General features: G+C 49.4%; 1 protein-coding gene across 1 annotated transcript in view; it reads right to left on the reverse strand.

The window, feature by feature from the left end:
• Window positions 1-10,505, reverse strand: part of Ndrg1 (N-myc downstream regulated 1) — a 47,947-nt gene extending 37,442 nt beyond the window's left edge. The window contains exon 1 of the mRNA XM_036208421.1: window positions 10,329-10,505. The gene's annotated coding sequence lies outside the window, so the exon portion shown is untranslated. The remainder of the gene's footprint in view (window positions 1-10,328) is intronic.
• Between the last annotated feature and the right edge of the window lie 12,089 nt (window positions 10,506-22,594).

Consider the following 22,594-nt stretch of genomic DNA (forward strand, 5'->3'; position numbering starts at 1 on the left):
TGGGCAAGCAGGCGCGGTAACAGGAATCTCCTTATCTGGCACTGGGGCACATATTCCCATAGACCAAGAAATAAGGGTTACAGAAACAGACAGGTGCAGAGCTCAGACGAGCTGGGAATCCCAGCCTAATGGGCTCATGGGGAGAGGAGAGGGCACAAGGTGATACCCACAGACCCAGGAGATAAACACACGTATTTCTAGATCCATAGTCAAGTTGGAAAAGTAAATGCCCACAGAGAGCAGGCATGGATGAGGCTCAAGGGATGCTGAAAAAAAAAAAAAAAGAAGTGTCTACACAGAGGCCTGAGGTGGAGGAGAAAGCCACGACACAGGCCCAGGATACAACCTTCTATCTACCTATGGGTGAAGTATGAGTTAGAACCGCAGCTGCTCAAGGCCCTGTAGATACTGCAGCAAAGGGAGCTTACATCTCAAAAATTCCTGAGAACCAGCTTCCTGAGCCCATAGGAACCCTGTGACCCTCATCTACAGGTCAGCCTACAAGAGCAGGCCACTCTAATACATACCCAAGCCAAAACATGGCATGCTGTGGGTGGACGGGGTGTGCTGGTCTAGGGCCCCAACGTGACTTTCCTTAGTAGATAACCACCTCACAAGAATGTCTTTATGCAGCCTTTGGGGTCTGGGATCCAGAACATTTCAAAAACAAAGTCAGTTTTATATCTGTGAACATTCCTGGACCTCTGCCAGCTCGGAGGCAGCAGGCATGAAAAGCTATGGTCTGAGAGTCTTGCTAATTCAGCATGTTCGGAGTCCCAAGACCTTAGCCGTGGGACACCTCACCTACACAGCCTAGAGAGACCTTCCCAAAACCCTGGGCTCTGGCAACACCACCTCTCATGCTGAGAGTGGAGGACTTCAGATTTCACAGGGATGCTGAACATAACTCTGCTCAGCAGAGAGCTCAGGGTGAAGCGGAGGTCTTCTTTCCCACAGGGTGGGTTTCGACAAGACCTCTTTGGCCTTACGCCTCTCCCTCTAGCAGTTATTTTGGTATCCCTTGGTTGGTCCCTGACCCACAGAGCAAACTGCCCTGCAAACTTCCTCCGCACGTACAAAGAAAGACTCATCACACACTGTAGTCTAGCTCACTTCTCCTCTGCTTCTAGAGCATAATGCCAGCCTCCACCAGCTCTCTCCTCCTTCAGAAGCTAAAGGAGATCAAATGTAGCCTCTGGTTCCCTCACTGAACTTCCTGATTCACCCACCTTACACCCTTTCTCCTTTCCCTGGACCACAGGATGAGAAGGGCTGTAAGATGGTACCGTCTTCTGACACCTCCGTCACTCGCCAATCTGCTCTTTGGAGGTTTAGAGCCCTCTTCTGACAGGCCTTCCATCAACTCAAGGCCTGATGGAAGTCCAAAGGTAAAGGACACTGAGTATATAATCTCCACTAAGGTTCATTTGTCTCCATGAGGCCCTTTTGCAGTATTTCAAGACCTTTTTGATTGCCAGGAATGGAGAGCTATTGGGATTCATCTGGATGAGCAGAGGCCAGGGACACTGCTAAAGATCCTATAATGCACAGGACAGTACCACGGCAAAGACCACCTGCTCCACGATGCTAACAGTGCAGAGGGTGAGACATCCTCATCTGGATGAAGACTCAGAAGCTGGTGGGGAGAGACTACATCTCTCAGCAGACTGTGGGGACAGAACTTTCTGAGTGTGAAAACACCTGTTCTATTCAGGTCACTGTTTCTCAGTAACCAAAACTGTGCAGTATCCAGGACTATAGACACCTGGGCTACTACAGGCTACCTCTGTCCCATATATTCATCAGCGGCTGGGGTCCAGGCATCCATCACCTTTCTACATTTACTCTCCTGACAGGACCAATGCGGGGGGGGGGGGGGCAAGTCCCTAACTGGGTTTGGCAGTCCAGCAAAAGTATCTTCCATATGTTTATTTTTTCCATACACTTCTGTACAAAGATGGTCTTTTTAGGACATACAGTATAAAAAAACAGATTTAAAACCCAAACGGGAAAGTTGTATATAGCCAGGGCTACAGGAACAGCCATTCTGTGGCCTCTTGTCCTCCTCCTCCCCAACTTCACCCATTCTGCTTTGCACCTCCAAAGCTGCCTTTGGCCAGCAGCAGAATGCCATGGGCAGTTTACAAGGTCCATGATATAATATAGTCTCAGTGTCTTTCTGAAGGACATTATTTAGCACCCCTCACAGGATCAGGAACAAAAGCAACTGCTGTGTCGAGGGGAATTTACCATGTGATGGGACTGGGGATACAGCCATGACTGCTCCCAGGACCTCAGTGTCAAGGATCATGTGTGGCCCTCAGGCCCCTTCTGTAGCCAAATGGCACATCTGTCTGTCCCTACGGAGCCTGACTCTCCAGAATCATGAACAAATGGATGCACCAGTGTGTTTTAGCACTATGACATTCAGGCCCTTGAGCATCTTATGATGTCTAGAAATATCCCCGGCGCTGGCTAACCACCCCCTCAAGCTGTGACAATGACAAATGCCTGCTGATACTTTCAAATGTCCCCTGGATGCAAAAAAGTCAAATCTTTCTGGGATTGGTTGAGCTTGGTGGTTCCTGGTATGAATCGGGCATCCAGAAAATGTCAGGTAGACACGATTCTTTAATCCAGTACACATTCATAACCACACACTCATGCCCCCAACTCTAATGACTTCCGCTCACACAGCCAGATGCAGGGATTAGAGGAGGGAGAATCTCCCAGTGAAAGTCTCCTACAGAGGTGGGGCCCCAGCTCATTCAACCAGCTGGCAGCAAGGCTGGCACTGCTTCTCTCTGTCCTACCTGCCTGCTCCAGGAATTCAGAAAAAAAAAATTAAATAAGAGAAGCGAAGGCCACCTGGTGCTAAGTAGCAGGTGGTGGAGCAGACTCTAGTATTACCACCAGTCTCAAAACCCAAGTTGTCTGAAGCTCCACCTCTGTGTGCTCACTGATGTGTGTATGATGCCAGGGACATTGTAAGCCCTGCTCCCAGCAAGCAGCAGGGCTTAAATTGAACAACGACACAAAGGATCTGCAAACAGCTGTTTAATGAACCAGTGTCTCTTCCTTCCCGAGTTGCTTGGGAGTCCCTGGGGCACTGTGAGGACACAGCCTGTGCTTTACACATTGTTAGTCCCAGGGTGGCCCAGCAGGGAGGAGAACATGTAAAAAATGTTCGGCAAATGCCAAACAGGTCTCAGTGCAGCACTCTGAGGTCCCTCTAATATCAGTGATGTTAGGCCATGAGTGACAAGGCCCAACAAGGCTGGACAAACATATCTTGGTCAGTAATGAACAAGAATTCAAGGGCTCCTGGCCAAGCCAAGCTAACATGTGCTGGGAGCAGGGAGAAATGTAACCCTGGGCCTTGAAGGGCAATGGGTGGAGTTCCTATACCACCACCAGCAACCCAAGGCCACTTGAGAATCAGTAGGCAGTCTCTGAGGGCAGTGGGGACAGAGTCTGGGATTCTCAAGAAGCCTCAGAGATGTGGCAGGACATGCTTGGGAGTTTCAGGCATGGGAATCAGGCGATCTTCTTGTCTCACAACTCCAAGTCATCATTCTTAGGAGCCTTAGTGTGTCTACTTGCAAAGGATGTATCTCTGTCCACTGGGCACTGCCTGATTCCCAAAAAACTGGGTACACATGGGGACCCAGGCAGGAAGGTGCATCCCTGAGACCAGAGTGCCCCATGCATTGTGCATGGCTCTGGCTAGATGGCACTGCCTCACCCTCCTCTTCATCAGGTCTCAGATCCTTTTATGTTGACACTGGGTTTTCTACTTAGCTCTATGCCTCCTCAGAGCTGAAGCTACTGTATGGAACCCAGTCCTCTGCTTTCCCTTTTGGGCAAGCTCTCCTGGACCCATGGGATGAAGCAAGAGACATACAGCAAAGACCCCTTCATAAACTGCTTTAGGACTTCCAGGACCCAGCCTCCCAGGAAGAACATCCTGGGCTGGACAGCACAAAACCCCAAATGACCACACCATAGTAAGTGCCACGGGTCACATCCATTTCCATGGTGACACACTCATTTCTGTGCTCAAGGAAGTCCTAGGCAGGGACATCCCCAGCTTCATAGAAAGGTATCAGGAGCCCTGTAAATGTCCCTCATGTGACTTCCCAAAAGTTCCATGTCTCAATACTCCAGCATAGAGAAGGATGGCCACCTCTCACTCCTTTGTTGGAGGCAGACAACAGACACCCGGAGTCCTGTAGTGAAGCAGAGAAAGGAAAACCAGAGGGGACCTATGCCTGGCTCAGCACTGACTGTGTTGTGTCAATCAGCAGCCCAGATTCTGCCCTTTAGGTAGCAGTCACAGGAACATGGGTGTTCCTCCCAGCTTGTCCTTTACAGAGCCTGGACTAGGGATCAGTGTGTGCTACCAATAGCAACCCCAGAAAGGCCTGGAGGGCAGTCTCATTTCTGTGCTAACCCAGGGAAAACTACCTTGGGACATCCCCAGGTTTTCCCACATGCCTGTTGGGACATTCCTATGTCAGTTCAAAGTCTCTCTGAAGTACTTGCCCAGCTCTCTCGGTGTTTTCTGAACTTTTGGAAGTGGAGGCTCTGGGAAGGGTGAGACTCTGGAGACCTGAACTGATTTTCTTATATAATCCAGTTCAGGAAGAATGCTGTGGACAGTGAAGTGGATGGGCTGAAGTTCTAAGAGAGATCTCCAGTGAGGGGGAGTGTAGAATGGGATGTAAGGTCTCAGAGAGATCCAAACACCAAATGACAGTACAAACATCCTTCTCAGAAACTTCCAGACCAGGGTTCCTCCAAGGCCTTAGGGCTCTGCAGAATACTGAGCATCACTGCCTGGGTCGGTATTGGAAAAAATGGGACAAGGGTCATAAGGAGAAATCATCTGTTGCCAGGCAACCAAAGCCACTCCATCCCCTGTGCATCTGTATGGACTGGAGCTTTTTTTTTTTTTTTTTTTTTTTTAGATTGAATCTAGTATGTGACCAAGGACTCTACCACTGAACTATGTTCCCCACCTCTTTCTATACTTTATCTTCTGAGACAATCTCAAGTCGCTCAGATTGGTCTTGAACTCACAATTCTTCTGCCTCTGCATCCCAAGCAGCTGGATTACAGAGCTGCACTACCTGCTGAAAATGCGGGGGGGGGGGGGGTGGGGGGTTGGGGGGTGTTGTCTGTTCAGTAAGAGCCCTGTAGCAACCAGCAGTGAGGTAGGCAGAGTAGAGGGCTGGCTAGAACAGAATATCAGGAAGAAGGAGTGCCTGGAACCTGCCCGCCCTGGTCGTTCCAAAGTGCTCGGTGGTGTCTTGGCACTGGAGTTCTGGCAGTTTGTGGTTTGGCAGACGACTGTTTGAGGTATAAGCCAGTAACTGGAAGTCCGAAGAAGGACATTGGTCACACTAGAGGACTTTTCTGTGAATCCGTGGGATGGGTGTAAGCTGTGCTGGTGAGGCTAAGACAGTTTGCTGGTATCACAGAGCCACTGTTAGCCAGGAACAGAAACGGATCTTCATACAGAGCCCTTTGTCCCCAAGATCAGACTGCATGCTGGCCACCCTAATGAGATCCTTCCCCACAATGCCCCTGTCACTTTCACCCTCCAGAACAGCCCCTGCTGTCCTTCCTGTCCAGATGGGCTGGTTTATTGCCCTCATCAGTGGAGATTTCCTTTGGACAGACATGGATAGAGTACTCACTGAGCACCAGGCTCTTGGGCCCTGGGAGGGGGCATGGGAGACAGATGACAGGACAGTATGATCCCTCAGGACAAATGAGAACAGGGTGGGCACTCAGCCCAGCTGCCAGCCATGGAGGAGCCACAGGAGAATCTGGAAGGAAGGGCAGAGGCAGGCTTGCTGGCTGAGGACGGCTCGCAGATTCACCTGTCTCTTAGGAAACCCCATCACATCTGTGTTAGGAGAAGACTCTTCAATACCCATTTCACTAGCAAGTGGGAGGAGCTGGGGATGGAAACCAGGGATGATGGGGACCTGCCTGCACTCTGTCTCTCTAAGCAGAAGATTACAAAGTGAAGATTGAAAGGTTGCTTCAGACTTAAAGAAAGGGTGAACTTATAAAATAAGAACTGCGTTGGGCCGTGGTGGCACACTCTAATGCCAGCGCTCAGAGGAGGCAGAGGTAGGCAGATCTCTGGGTTTGAGGCCAGCCTGATTTACAAAGCAAGTTCCAGAACAGCCAGAGCTGGCAGTTACACAGAGAAACCCTTTCTCTAAAAAAAAAAAAAAACAAACAAACAAAAAACCCTAAACCAAAACAAAATAATAAAAAAAAACAAAAACAAACAAGAAAAGATGAACTGCAAGTCCCCAGGTTCATGAGTCTTTCATTTTACTTTTTTTGGGGAAAGAAGGGCTAGCTAGACTGACGGTCCTGGAGAGAAAGCAGGGGTAGGCAGTGGGCATACAGGTCTACTAAACAGATAGGAAAATAAATAAGGAACTCTTGGTTAAAAGAGGCTGTTTGTGGGTGCTATTTTGTTAAGCATCTTCTTATTCTGAGGGGCCAAGGTAGACTTTCTCATATTCTCCCTAAGGGCTTGAGCCCTCCTTCTCCACAACACCCACCCTAAAGAATTAAGTTCCATACCAACATTGAACCCCAAATGTGGTCCTCCACCTCTAAAGTCAACCTCCTGTTGGACTTGGACCACCGTGCTCCCATTCTGCATCCCTACAAACGCCCTTACGATAAAAGAACTGGAGGCCAAGTTCAGCAGCTCCATCTCCCAAGAAGAGAAAGAGCAAGTGAGAAGGGCCAGCCTAGAATAAGATGTGATCAAGGAGGCCCCGGGGCCTGCAGTGTATTCAAACAGGTCCACCACCCACCCCAAAGCTGGGCCCCAAAGCTCTATGTGGTCTGAAGTGGCAAGGTTAGGGTTTGGAAGTGACTAGGGGTAAGTACTTTTGACGCAGATCCACTCACCAGATTCCGAACAAGTGCCCAGCCTGTTTCTAACCTTAGAATTAAGACTTGTCTCCTACCTCAATTGTGTGAGCTGAACTCCTAGACCCCAAGGCAATCTAGGTAGGTCAATGCTATGTATTTAGCACTGTGAATTTCCAGACCCAGGGAGCCAAGAGGGCATGGCAAGAATGGCCTTCTCCCATCTGCCATCCCCTAGTCTCCTGGAGCAAAAATTCCCCAGCGCCTACCTTCAACCTAATCCTACTGTTTAGTGCTTTGAAGAATCTCAAAAAGAAAAGTCTGGGTCCATTGGGAGTATTCACAGACCTGGCTCGGGTTATAACAATTGGTGGCTTCAGACTGATTGTCAAGGAGGTGGCTCTATAGTGGCCTTTGCAATTGTTATGGGAAACTAACACACAGTGCCCCTGCCATGGGCTGACCATTAGCCTCACTTCACACAGATTAGCCTAACCAAGTTCCCCACACCCAGATGAGATTGTTTGTGTTGTTCTTTCTTTATAGAAGGGGAAACCTGAGGCACAAAGCCCCTGAATGGTTCTCTCTGCCCTGCTTTCTCCAGGCGTCTGGATATATATTGTCATGCTAGAACACAGAGGTCTTGAGGGCTGACTCAAAGGGTTCAGTCTGGTTCTCCCACCTTTAACCATACAGCTTCACACAAGCCTTTGCTTTCCTAATCCACTCAAAAGAGAGAATACAGCCCAGGCAATGTCTCTGTGGAGACCAAAGGGACGATAAGGATACCAGGATGCTCTGTCCGTGCCATCCCAAAATTCCTTCCTGTATTCTGCCTACTCTGGCTAGACCCTCAGATGCTAGGTATCATGGTGGCTTGCCTCAGAAGCCACAGGACCTTTGAGGCACACCTTAGATGGCTCCTCTGGAACTAGGTTTTAAGGGAAGTCCCACAGCCTCAGGGATATCAGAAAAACACATTGCCTTCTTTCTGTCCCCTGCTGGGACTAGCTCAGGCCACCAGGGGTCAATGCACCCAGGGTCCCCGGCACTTGTTCCGTTCTGATGGGCAGCTAACTCAGAAAGCCACCAGGTGGAAGGAGGGTGACCCTTGTCTCTTTCTCACTAAACTGACTTTGCTTCTACCTCAGCACCTGACTGAAATACTTTTAAAGAAAAAATCAAAACAAAACAAAAACAAAACACACTCTGTCTTTCCCGCCAGGGTGGCTTCTCCTGAAACTTGCTGTAAAAAAGCCAAATTTCTATTCCCATCCTGTAGCATACAGGCAAAAAAATCATGTTCAGTGCCAATCAAGAGACTTCTGAGAGGGGACCTTGGCTCTCGCTGACATCAACACTGACCTCTGTCTCCAATCTCAGTTCTCATCTCTAAAGAGGCAAGAGATGGGACAGGAATGCATGTGCTTGGACTTCCTTTTCAAGTCGCCCAACCATGGTTAGCAATCTCTGGTTTGCCTTCACCGGGAGAAAACTTGGCAGGGCAGGAGACCCTACAATGGACCCAAGAACCAAGCACTACCTCCAGCCAAAGGATTGCATCAGACGCCTACCGGGATCAAAGGGGGCCAGGGCAGAAGGTACAGCTGTCCCAGTCATTTTTTATGTATGTGTGAGCAAGGCTACTGTCCTAAGTGTGGCAGGCAAAGTCCTCCTTACTGAGGTACCTGGGACTGGCCACTGGGAGACCAAATCCCACTAAGCTAAGAGGGCACAGATGGGGCTGGGTCTCTGACACCATCAACCTTAGAGCTCCACCTCATAGATTTTTTTTTCCCCCCGCCCTTCCTGAAAAGCTTCCTTCACTTCCTTCTTAGCCCCCATTTGGTACCATCCTGGCCTGGAGCTGGCTGAGCCACCCTACACACCAACAGTGGCCTGTCCCTTCCCTGCCACTGCTCCAGAACTTGGCAAGTCCTTCGAAGACAGGCTGGGAGGTTTGCCTCTACACCTGGCTTTCTCTTCATTCACACACGTGAAACAAACACAAATGCTAGGATTTCTAAAAGGAAGAAACAACCTGGGAGACTTGCCATGAAACTCCTTTCACCCATCATTTCACTTGGAGTAGGTAGTGTAGGAGAACATGAGGAGAGGGGTGCATGGGGACCTGAATGTCCCATCTTATACAGGAGCTTAAAGGACTCAAATAGGCTGGCTTTCCCAGGAGACTTGTGAGGAAAAGCTAAAGGCTGGTCTAGAACACGGACCACCCGACTTCCCTCCCCAACCTAGGGTTCTCCCACATTCAAGTCCGAGGGGTGGTGTTTTGGGGATCCGTGACAAAGGCCATCAGGGGCGACAGACAAGGAAGACGGAAGGCGGCAGAGTAAAGGAAGCGATCCACAAGTCCCAGCTTCAGCTACCCATTTGACAGAGGCGGTGACGGCGTGTCCCCCACCCCCTCCCGAGCCTGCAGCATTCCGACCGCCCCTCCCGAAACTCCTCGACAGGGTGAATCAGAGACCACGACGGGTCTCCCGGGAACCGGCGAGCAGTTCCAGCTGCTCTCCGGGTTAGAACAGCAGGGAGGACCGACCGCCTGAGAGAAAGAAAGGGGCGGGGGTGGGGTGGAGTGGGGGATCGGCGGGGGCGAAAATAACGACACTCGGAGCTCCAGCCATCTCAGGGGCTGCCAGGTGCCCGAGCGACCCTGGCGGCACAAGCCCCGTCTCCCCGGGCAGCCACAGCGCCAACCCCGGACTACCTAGAGGGCCGCACCCTGCCCATGCTGCCCTGGGCTCGCCGCCGACACTCGCTTTGGCGCGTGCAGCACGCGCCGGGACACACCCCGGACTCTCCCCCAGCACACACATGTTCTTTCACACGCACGGCTTGGAAAGCATCAGACTCTTGGACCGAATGGGAACCTGGGCTCAGGTCACACTGGTTCGGGACCAGGCTCCGAAGCAGATATACCCTTGCCCACTCCTGGAGAATCCCCTCCAAGACTGCAGCGTCTCCGAGTACTCACCCCCCGGTTACAAGCTGTACAGACGTTCTTTCCCTAGTCGTCCCAACACCCATCCATACCCCCTTCACACCCCTGTGCACACACAAGGTGTCCCCATGAGCCCACTAGACAGAAGAACCAGCTGTGACTCGGGGGTGACGCCCGGAAGAAGGACCCAGGTGTTCCTAGACTCTCCGCCCCAACTTCGACCCCCTTCCCCAGTTTGAAATAAAGAGAGGCTGGTCATGTTTGTTTTGGGTTTTTTTTCTCCCTTATAGTAATCGAAACCCCCTCTAGTGATGCCAGGGCCCCTCTCCCACACCGACGCCACCAGGTCCTCGCAAGGGCCACAAAGGCGGACGGGGAGTCTCGCAGCACCTAGAAGACAAGCCTCCTGAGGGTCCTTGTCGTGCCCCAGAGGAAGAAGGCGTCCGGGGGGGCTTACCTAATGAGCAAGCACGGAAAGAAGACAACAACGAGGTTGGCGGCGCGGCGCCCAGCGGGAGGTGAAGAGAGGCGAGGATGGGTGAGCAATCAGCTACACGACAAGGTGGCCAGGCAAGGTTTGTTTATGTCCCGGCGTAGGGCGATTTTATAGGCGCCGGGGCCCCGCCCCCAGGGCCTCGCCCCTCCCCGACCCTCCGCTCCCAGCGCAGCGGGGGACACACCCCTTTCCCCGGTTCCCCTCGCTCTGCACCCTGCCTGGGCTGGGCTGGGCGGGCTGGAGCTGCCGCCTGTTGCGCAAGCCTTTGCAGGGGCGCGGCGGGAGGGACTGCCTGGTCCTGGCTGCGGCTCCTCCCTTAGATCCCCCCCTCGGGGCCGCGGCGAGCGCAGTGGACGTGTGTGCACAGAGTGGTTGTGTGTGTTCCCGTGAGCGCTCGTGCGTGCGCATGCAGACTTCCTTGTGTTTCTGCGCGGCCGCGTGGCCCCCATCGCCTTCTCAGCGTTTCCTAAGCGTATCGGCGCCACGCCCTTCTGGGCGGCACCCCCACTTCCTTCGGGTCTCCACGTAGTCACTCGGGAGCCCCATTTACAGCCAAGGCTCCAGACTTTCTCTCCAGGTTCCTTCCCATGTAGCCTCCGCTTCCTTCATTCTCTCGGATCCTGACGCCCCACTACTCCCTTCCAGCCCTTTTCAGTTCTACACGCAGCAACCAGTCCCTCGGGAGCTGCAGTCTGCCTGCTGCTCCAACCTGCCTAGTACAGGCTGCCTTCGTGGTCCCCAACTCTTAGAGTTCCAACCTTTCCAACTGTGGCCGGCACCCGTATCTGCACTATACTAAAATCTTGACCTGCTTGGCCTAGTTAGTAGGTTCTCAGCCCTAGCCTCCCTCTGAGACTCTCCAGGGAACCCTTTCTTAAGCAGGTGGATATCCTGGCTACACCTCAACGCGGCTTAGTCAGAATCTTGGGGAGTGTGCGCCCAACACTGGGGCTTCGGAAAAAGCTCCCCAGTGGGTGCAGCACTGATGGCTTAGATGGTAAAGGTCTTGCCTGCCAAGCCTGAGAACCTAAATTCCATGCCCAGAAACCAAAACATAAAAGGAGAGAACCCACTACCATAAGTTTTCCTCAGATTCCACATTCCCCATCCCCACTAACTAATACTAACCCAGGTCGGCTCTAATATGAAGCCACGTTGAGAACCTCAGCACCCAGCACTGAGAAAACATTGTAAATAGAGAGACTGAGTCACGGCAAGGCCCAGTGCAGTCATTGTCTGGAAGCCACCTGTTCAGCCTCTCTGCCTCAAGTGGCATTCCCCTCCCCCTCCTTCTAATCCATGACCCCAAGGCTCAGTACCCACACTCCTCTTTGCTTTCCAGTATGCTCTAGATACCCTGGCCCTCATTCTGTTGGTCTATGAATATCCAGGAAGCTGCTTTATGGGCCTGGCCTGTGCTAAGGCACTGGGAAAGAACTGAAAAAGGAAAGCGTTTTGTTTTGAGAGTACAGCAAAATCGAGGCCCAAGATTTCAGTTTCCCAGGACATCTGTTGAAGGTGGTTGAGCTGAGCTTACTAGGTATGTAGTTGTACTAAGTACCCACTATGCCCAAGAACTGTCCAGGGCCGTAAGAGTGAACACTATCGCCCTTGGGAGCCATCCTGTTGGTTTACAAAGCTTCAGTCTGTTACCCAACTAATAACCATTTCCCCAGAATCTTCTCTGTTTTGTCTTTCAACAAACGTTTTTTGAGTACCTACAGTTTGCTCCCTGCCAAAGAGTGTCCAATTTGAAATGCTGACAGAGTTGCCAACTTCCCTAGCAATAGGAAATGTGGCCTCAGTGTGGGCTGGAGGAGGGCACTTTTCCAGGAGAAGCCATTTCCTGTCCCTTTGAGGAAAACATGTAGAAAGAATAACCCAGACTTGCAGCTGAAGCCTTGGGTAAATTGCCTGTGAGACCTAGGTCTGTATTGAAGAAGCCGGACCTTCTAGATAATCTGCAGCACTGGATTCGCAGCTGGACAAGCTAGGCCCTGGTGGCTCCACCTAGAATTCCAGCCCTCAGGAGGCTACAGCAGAAGGATTGTTAAGACCAGCAAAGGCTATGGAAGAAACCTTTGTCTCAAAACAACTACAAAAGAAAAACAGTATCAGGAGAGTAGGAGACAGAGGGCAGAGAGAGGAAAAGATGTTGTTGGTTGACATTTTTACTCTTAGCTCTTTGGGGGCCCACCAACTACCCACCCAACTCCCAAATAAATCACACAGAGGCTTTTTCTTAAATATAATTGCCTGGCCTTAGCTTGGCTTGTTTCTTGTCAGCTTTTCATAAGTTAAATTAACCCATTTACCTTTTGCCCTCTGTGTTTTTATCATTTTCTATTTCTGTATACTTTTTTTTTTTTTTTACTTCTTACTCTATATATTCTATAACAAGGAAGACCTTGACCATTAATGTAGAACTTTCAGGGCATTAGCCTTCTAACCCCACATTCAAATCACCTTGGAAAAGTTCTGAGTAAGGTCCATTTGAAACTCCACACACTGCAAGTCTCCATAAGGCAAAACAGCCACACTTCCCTTCCTGATAGAATTGACCCGTTGAGTATTGGGTGAATCATGTGTGTGGCTACAACACCTTTGCATAGGTAAGACACTGCCCTAATGCAGTTGTGAATGCACACCCAGGACAGAGATGCTTGCTCTCAACAGAGGTCACCCACTCAGGAGCTGAGCCCTGCCTGGACACCCACCTCCCCAGCCCAGGCCAGCTGAGGCAGCAGAGTCTGTTGAGCTGAATGCGGCTGTCACTGCCCTGAGCTGTTGGAATGAGTCCTCTTTCTCGCTGGTCAGCAATAGAATTGGATTTGCTTAGCAAATACACACAAGCTGCCAACCCTGCACAGGGTGAGATTAGATTTTCTAGATTAATGTGCACTGGAAATTTCTATTCGGCAACACCTTAGATTTCTAAATGACTACAAGACTCATATATTTCTGGCCTTCTTTCTTGTAGTCTGGTGAGTCCTGGGATTGGGAGAGACGCCAAGGCTAGCTGGTCTCCTGGGGAAGAATGTGGAGATCTGTAGTGTCTTGTACACCTGCCTTTCTATCTTGGGTTCTATGGAAATGACCCTGTTCTCGGTGACAAACAGCTGTGAGCCACTACGAAACCTGTGGAAGAAAGCTGGCTTCAAACTGGGAAAAACAGAGGCTGTGCTCCAGGTACAGAATAAATACTTCAAGAGTAAGTGAAGAAATGGTGTTTGATCCTTAGGAAGGTAAGTGTCTCCTAGCTTCCGACTTACATACAGGAGCTTGCTAAAGCAAGCAGCCATACATAACCAAGGGGGCTCACAGGTTGGAGGAACTAAAGCCATGAAGTCTATTCTCCCTCAGCTCCAGAGACAGAAGCCAGTGCCAAGACACAAAATGAGGTCTACTTCTTGGGAAGCTTTGTCTGGGAGCTGGTGTCAATGACGGTCCTTGGTCTCCCTTGGCTTGTTGTCCCTGGGCATTGCCAGGTGTCCTTCCCTCTGACTTTGGGTCTCCTCTTCTTAAGTGTTCTTCCAGAATAACCTCTGTGATAGTTATGCAATGATCTTTGCATGTATGTGTATTTGCATATATGTGATGGGGGGGCGCACATCTACCACAGTGATTGTATGGTAGTCACAGGACAGCTTGTTTTTATATACGTGGTTCTGTGTGTGTGTGTGTGTGTGTGTGTGTGTGTGTGTGTGTGTGTGTGTGTGTGTCATGTGTACAAGTGCCTGAGGGAGGCTAGAAAACGGTGTCAGATCCCTTGGAACTGCAGTTACAAGTAGTTGTGACCTGCCTGGCATAGATCTCTCTGGCCACAAAGGACAACTTTGTGGAGTCAATTGTCTCCGTCCATCTTTTTATAGGTTCTGGAGATGGAACTCAGGTTGCCAAGCAGTGCCATCAGCCTTTACTGTTGAGGCAGCTTGTTGGCCCTATCTACAATGGTTCATTTTGTTTGTTGGTTCATTTGGGTCTGGAGTCAACTAAGCAATAGCCTCTAATTCAATCTGTGATGTATTTCCAAGAACTGTCTCCCGAGTCTTGCTTGCTTCTTGCTGGCCGATGAGTTTGTTCCATTGTGTCTGTTTTGGCCACCTTTCACTGACACTAGGAGGCAGCTTCTTAGGCCTTCTGGTGTAGACTGAGGAGCTCTCCAGGAGTCCTACATGTCTTCTTCAGCAGATTAGGACTGCTGAGGCATCCAGCTGTGTAGACTGGGCACCTAATTGGGTTCTCGGCCTCCCTAGCATGCAGACAGCCATTTTGTAATGCTTATTCAATGAGTTTTGTTCCTCTAGAGAACCCTGACTAACACCACCTCATTTTAACTAATCATCAGAAAATGAAACCAAGACACACCAACTGTTTCCCAATGCAATACAGTTTGCAAAGTCTGGGAAAGCACACCTTTGGAGGTTACTATTCAATCCAGCATATGGTTCACATGGATTTAGAAAGTGTGCACAGAAGATTCCTGGGAGACCTGCTTGGTAGCCTGCTCAGGAAACCATGAGGTTGTTGCAGATCTTGGTGGCCTCGATCTTGCTGGCAGTTAGGAGAATGGAAGAGTGTCATTCCAGCACTCAGAGGCTGGCTATGACCTTTCCTACCTGGAAGTTGGGTCATTTCCACTCACCTTTCACCTACCATATCATGCTCTTCTTATGGCTCACTTCAAGGAGGGAGGAGCAGGAAGTAGGGAACTGTTAACTTCAGGTGTGGATAGGGGAGTGGACAAGAGAATTAAGTGTCCCTGGAGGAAGGATGTGGGTGGAGCAACAGTTTGTTGGGGGATGGGGGGTGAGGAAGACGTTCACAGAGATACTGCTAGAGAAGTATGCTGATAGGAAGAGAGAAGCTTAGGCTTCTGGGGGTGGCCCCATCGCCCCAAAAGGGGAGAGGGTGGCCGTCTTGATAGCAGAAACGAAAACCAGGAAATGTGTCTGAGGCCATACCTATTATTGAAGTGACAGCTGTGCATGGATTTATCCTGAGATCTCCGCCTGGAGGGTAGAGACTCAGAGCAGAGCCCCAGCCCACACAAAACAGACATGCGGGGTGGTGTCTTCTTCCAGTGACTCACACAAAGACAGGGGCAAGAGAACCCTCACCTGGGCATGGTGGTTCAGAACTGGAATTCCAGCACTGGGAAGACCGAGGGAGGAGGGCTGTTATGAGCTTGAGGCTAGCCTGGTCTACATGGTAAGATCCTAAGGGGGCTATTCCTATAGCCTGAGTCAGCCCTATCTGGCCTATTAATCTTCCTCCAGAGCCCATGCAAAAGGAGAGTTCCCCCAGCAAACCTCCCTCCCTCTCTGCCAAGCAGACTTGTAATTAAGTCCCACACCTGTCCGGTGACAATTTACAACTCACCAGGCACAGTATGGGGGGGCTGAGAAAAACGGAATTAACAAAAATACTTATTTCTTGCCCTTATGAGAGCCTTTATGGTGTGACTATCAGGAAAACAACCACTGTGAATCTTCTGAGGTGAGACTCCAGCACCGCAGACAAAAGACCCAAGAATCCGTCCTACTGTGGAGACAGAGAGAAAGGCCTCTGGAAAACGTCTTCTGAAGGAGAGCTGCTGGGTAAGAACAGGTGGTTGTGACCTTGTGACTTCTGATCCCCTAAGCCAGTGGTCCTCAACCTTCCTAGTGTTGCAACCCTTTAATACAGTTCCTCATGTTGTGGTAACCCCCACAACCACAAAGTTATTTCATTGCTACTTCATAACTGTAATTTTGCTAATCATTATGAATTGTAATGTAAATATCTGAAATGCAGGATATCTGATATGTGACCCCCACAGTTTGAGAAACGCTGCCCTGAGTGCTCAGCATCACTATGTCTTATTAGTTAGAATTCCTTAGTGCACACCTGACATCAATATAATTTCCAATGTCCTAAGCAATAAAGGGGGTGTTTTGTTGTTGGTTGTCTTATTCGTAGCGATAAAGTCAGGGTCAGATCTTTCTAGGCCGTTGTCTCTGTAGGACTCACTGATCCTCAGATCAGTGTTGCTTGGTGTTGGCTTTGTTCTCAGGCACATCCTTACCGACTAAATTACATTTCCATTAGGTGATTTAGTTTTTTAGAGACTTCCTGATGCTGATGAAGGCAGAGCCCCAGGCTTTGTGAGCTTGACACCCACCTGTCCAGAGCTTCCTGACTGCATGCTCTCCTTACCTTCCTGGCCTCGCCTGACTGGATGTTCCACCTCCAACAACAACTGTCCCTTCTAGCTGAACATGACCCTGCCACAGCCCGTCATGACAATATCTTTACACCTCCGCCTTATGCCTCTGTAGGGTGGAGCTTACTTACTCCTGCACACGGTGGTTCCTCCACCCAGGAAATGCATCGGCATATGTAAGGTGAGCATTCAGTGGTATTGGCTAAGGGAGAGAAGAGAGAAAAGGAAGAGTGGAAGAGGAAAGGAATGGACGAAGGGAGGCAGGAAAGGAGAGAGGAGGGGGAAAGAAGGAGGAGAGGTGGTGGGGGGCATAGAAGGAAGAGAGAAAGAAAGAAGGGGGAGGAAACGAGAAGAAATGAGGGAGGGGAGAAGGAAGGATGAAGAGAGGGAGGGAGGGAGAGAGAGAGAGATCCAAGGTTGGCTTTATTGTATCCATGGAGATGCTCATTGAGTCGCATGAGCAAACGAGTGTCTTTGTAAGCAGAGCCATTTATTCCAGCCTGACTGATCCCACCTGGCTCCAGAGGCAAGGTCAGTGGCACATTCTCATCTGGGGCCAGGTCCAGGAAACACAAAAGGATTTTCACAGCAAACCATAAAAGGAACTCCCCAACAGGATCACAAGGCAAATGTCACCTGCCAGCATGTCATGTGATGACTTACATGTCAGGTAGCTCTGCCTCTTGCTAGACCCAGTAGTAAAAGCCACCTTGGTCATAAGGCTTCCTGTCGGATGTTCTTAGAACTGAGGAGTCTGGTGTCTTCCCACTTCCCTTTTCCTTACCATGCTCCTTCCATTTCATTTTATTTCATACTGTGTGTGTGTGTGTGTGTGTGTGTGTGTGTGTGTGTGTGTGTTCCCAAGTATGTGGCCTGTAAGCACCAGGGATCTGCCAGTCTCTGCTTCCCCAGCACCGGCCAGGATTATAAGCACATGATACCACACCCAGCTTTTCTTTTTTTTAAAAACAGCGCTTCTGGGGATTCAACTCAGGTCCTCATGCTTGCAAGGCAAAAGGCTTCAGGGACTGAGCCATCCCTGCAGCACACCTCGCCATGCATTCTGAAGCTAAGTATGAATGGCTGCTGGAGTCACCATTGCCAGGAGCCTCCACCTCAGCATCTTCCCTGGACGGGCACGGCGAGTCTCACCTCACCAGGGACTCAGGCAGTGTGTGCTTTTGATTCCCACTAAGGGTCAAAGACAAGAGAAGGGGGTTCTGTGCAAATTGTCCATAATGAGCAACAGGAACACACAGCTTAGACTTCTTAGTGGCTCAGTCAGCCACAAGAAGTGAAACAGCAGGCATCTGTGTGTAGGGCATGGTGCTGGAGTCCTTGACCACCCTGAACCTAGGCAAAAACAAGAGTGACCACAGGAGGAGAGCACCAAACCTTTATCTCAAAATCCAGGTGCGATTTCACGGACTAGGTAGAGCGGTGGAGTCCAGTTGTCTCCCTTGTACGTGCCGTATGCCCTCTGCCAGCAGCCCGTTGCAAAGACATGGAAACTGAGGACCACTTCTCTAAGATGACTAGGAAGTATAATTCTCTTCCAGGGAAGATGATACAGAGGACCTGGAGGCAGCAAGGTTGCTAAGCAGCCATCTGGGGATGTGATCCGGTGAATGGGCCAAACAGCAAATCCAACAGACGACCCTGTTGATGGGAGAGGGAGCCAAGCCTGGGGCTGCTGAAAAGAAGAAACATGGCCGACAGGCACTGCCTTCCCATGTCCTACCAGGGCCATGCCCAAGGAAGGAGTGACCCCATCCGCCTAGAACACATGCCAGTCCCTAACTTATCACAGATCCAAGCTCATATTTGTACAGGCAGGCAGTGACTTTGCCTCGAGCACACAGACTGTCAATAGCGCTTGGCTTAATGCAAAGCGTCCCATAAACCAGGAAGTGCTGTAAAAAAACGATGGGTAAGTTCATCTTAGCAAGTTCAAAGGGTTTAGAAGGAAACGCTTTGTGTATAATTATCAGCAAATGCTACATACTTACATACATACACACATATTTAAGCATAGATACATACACAAATAAATACAGCACATGCATACACATACATCTGAAAAACAAATCATAACAAAATATAAAGTATAAGACACACAGTACAGCATAACACAATGCCTCATGTAGAAATAATCTTTATTGTATTTCTGAGTTTCTCCTCCTAGAAATTTTTCTGTAGCTTTGCATGTGTATTTGTGTGTAAACGTATCATATCTTTCTAATATTTTAATTCTTAGAGAATTCATGCAATGTGTCTTGATCATCCTCACCCCCTTCCCCCACTTCTCCAGGCAAACAACTAATTGTGAAATTTTCTTTTTTTCAAGACAGGGTCTCATGTAGCTGAGGGTGGCCTTGAACTTTGAATCCTCTTGGGTGTACCTGCCCTGTGCCAAGATTACAGGTGTGTACCACCACACCCAGTTTATTCAGTGCTGGGGATCAAACCCACAGCTTTGTATGTAATGGAAAAGCTTTCTCTAAACTAAGCTAAACACTCAACCCAAGTATATCTAGATTTCTTTTGCAACTCCCTTTTTTTTTCTTCTAACATATTAGAAGCACGTTTATATTTAACAAATCTACCCACACATCTTTTTCACTCGTTATAAAATAGTCTGTGCATAAAATAACAAAAAAGCATCTCACTTGGGCATGTGGTATAATCAAAGATTTAGGTGAGGAATATCAGCAGCCCCCTGGGAGAGACAGAGAGCCAAGCAACCACTCACCATGATGTCTGCAGACACCCTCAGGGCCTTGGGACCTTCCTGAAGACATACAGAGTCTGTCCATCCCGTGGATAGCCCACAGATCACTTCCTGAGTCTCTTGCTGACAGACTTTGGATGCTTCTGCTTCTGTGCTGGCTTACCTAGCCCCATGTACTTGCACACAGAGTATAAAAGAGTAACTAGTAACCTCTTCAGGTAGAGTCGTCAAAGGGAAATCTCTGGGTCAAGGGGTCTATATAACTATTGAGACACTGTTGCACTCAGCCTTCCAAAAGCAACCAGAGGGCTTTTGTCTCCACCCAGAGGCCTGCTTGCTTGAGAAGGGGAGAGCCAGAATCCTGCTTTTGACTCCATGCTCTTAATTGTCTTCTTTGCTGGAAAAGTTAATGGTGTTATTTACTTCGTGTATTTATAGTTGACCCTCATGCATCACAAACAAAGACCCTGCTACCAAGATATACCATCTCAAGATCCCTGTGAATCAAAGCCCCCATCCCACCCCTCTTCTCCATTCCACACTTGGAAGCCATTGCTCAGCTCCCCGACAGGAAGCCAGACTGAACTTGGGTATCAAGTCACTGATTCTGCCCAGCAGGAGCTGTGGAAGCTAGACCATACTGTTCCCTTCTCTGCACCAACAAGGGGCTAGCTAGCCAAGGAGAAAATCATGAAAGTAGGAAATAATTATGGCCCTAGCTGTAAATAAACCAGTACTTGTGTCACATCTGGTGGCTGCTGGATGGAGCCTTAGAGAGCCAGAGTGTCTTGCTGCTGACTTCTCTCCATGCACCCTATGAAGCAAGAATTCCAGTCCTCAGACACAAGGCAATGGGCAGAAAGAGGATAGGTAAGTGACTCTCAGGAGGCCCCACAGCTAATTTCTAGGACCTGCTAGCTGGGAAAACAGATACCATTGGCATCTCTGGTTGTCGTATGGAATGACTGTGACCAAATAGTGCCCAGAATGTTTTTCCCGAGGGTTCTCAGATCATCCTGCTCTAATCCTTCCCCCTCCCCCTGTCAGAGCTACCACGGCTTGTCACACACATCTAGACCTAGACAACTCTTCCTCATCAGAAGGCCCGACCCATGCCCAGGCCCACTTCAGCCAGCTCCCCAAGATGGAATGTTGCTCCCCCGCCCTTTGGTAACTCGGTGTTCACTAAGCCTTCTAGGCTCACCACAGCTCCTACTCTTAGCTTTCCTCAACTCAGTTTCCTCTCTGACAGGAACTCAGAAGGCCTGAGTTGAAGGGATCTCAGAAACAAAGGACGCATGGGCTTGTTGTAACTAACTGTCTGCCAGGAACTCCACACACTCAACACACACAGGAATCAGCCTGACCACCAAGGAAGGGTTGCAGCATCACCCTTACTTAGGTAGGGAAGCTAGCTGAGCAGCAGACAATGCAGGTCTTGAACCACCAAAAGTTCTCTAGTTTGAATAAAAACAGCTTAGTAACACAGAGTACCAAGGAAGCTGTAAGTCCTTTGCATGACGTCATCATCATCCTTACAACTTTCTAAGAAGTGAGTGTTCATTTTGTTGTGTTTTTAATTATCCCCACTTTGTGACTGGAAATACCAAGGCTGTAAACAAGCAAACAAACAAACAAACAAAAAAGTCATTGGCTTAGAAAGTCCCAGATAGCAATGTAAAGCTGGAACTAGAAGTCAGGCAGTCTGCAAACTACCTGTCAACCTTGTCTTATGATCCCTAAACTCACACTCCATCCTCAAATCCTCAACTCCTTTGTGACTCTAAGCACGTTCTTGCAGGCAGTGTTGGTGGGAACATGCTTGAAGCCAGTACTCTCTGCCACCGGAGGAACCTGACACCCACAGAGAGTACACCTGGCCCCAGGTACTGGGTCTTATGACTAAATCTGGTCCTACAAGATTTCAGGCTGCTCCTACCTCCTCCCTGGCCCCTGGGCAGCCAGGGGCCTGGACTCCAAAGAATGATGCAGGCTTAATCACCAGGTGAGTAACCCTGGCCTGCTTCTTCAAGCTGCTTATTAATAGAATGGAGGTGTGCGTGCCCAAGGATAGTCTGGCTGTTTGGGAAGCAGGGCTGGCTAGCTGTTCAAATATGTGATGTCACCTGGATGAATCAGGCTTTGGGCCACCCCCCCTCGATCCTTTTTTGGTGGAAGGCTTGGCTTGTCACCTCCCGAACACCTCATTTCCAGAGCAAATCAGTGCCTTACCTGCCCCTTCCTGCTAAATGACTTCATCTGTTCCAAGGATGGCTGCAGCGCCTGAAGTTTCTAGAGGAAGATGTGCATGAATCCTAGGAAACCCTGACCATACTGTCTAACATCTTTAGACTTCTGTTTTCTTGTCTTTGTAATGGCTATACCAAAAATGAATTGCATGTAGACACAAAGTAAGTCACCAGTCACCACTGTGATGAGTATGACAAGGTGGCTGTCAGGTTGGAACTTCTGCCATAGGTCCCTTTCATTTATTGTATTTTAATTGCTATTACTACTTTTATTTTTTGAGATTATAATATAATTATATCATTTTCCTTTCCTCTTCATTAATTGTTGTTACTTGCATATATATGCATATGAATACATATTCCTAAATATAACCTCAATCTGCATACTATTACTTAAATATGTCTGTTTTCAGGGCTGACCATTTGGTATTGGATAACTATGGTGTGCTCTTCCCTGGGGAGGACTGTTTCTCCCTCTCTCAGCATCCTAAGTTGCCAGTTGTAGGGTTGAGGCTTCATGGGTTTTCTCCCATCGCCTTTAGCAAGTCTACTGTGTTTAGGCAGTCAGGTGGGCGAGACTTTACGGCTGTAGCTTCTGACTATAAGGAGACACAATCCCACAGCAAATTCCCTGATCCTCTCTGGCTCTTACAGTCTTTCTTCCCCTCATCTTTTTCTGTGCATGCCTCCCCTACCCCAGCCCCACATCCCCTACAGTCCTCAACCAATGACAGACCTCTGAGAAATGAGAAAATATTGCAGTATTCAACAGTGGAGTTCATCCGATTTGTAGTAGAGTGTTTGAGAAGAGACCTCCACCCAAAGATTAGAGTTACTGCGCCCCAACTGAGACACAGCCCTTGCTGGCTTTTCTTTTGGCAAAACCGGAGGCATGAAAGATTTGGGCCAAGAATACCAGAATGGAGGGAAGGAAAAGTAAAATGGAGGGAGTACCATGCTGTTCTGGGACAGGGCAAGTCCCCAGGCGCTGTGAACGGTTAGGTCATTTCTTTCCCCTTCCATAGCGAGCTGGAGGAGGGGT

Source organism: Onychomys torridus, chromosome 16 (assembly GCF_903995425.1).
Source record: "Onychomys torridus chromosome 16, mOncTor1.1, whole genome shotgun sequence".
In the NCBI taxonomy this organism is placed as follows: Eukaryota; Metazoa; Chordata; class Mammalia; order Rodentia; family Cricetidae; genus Onychomys; species Onychomys torridus.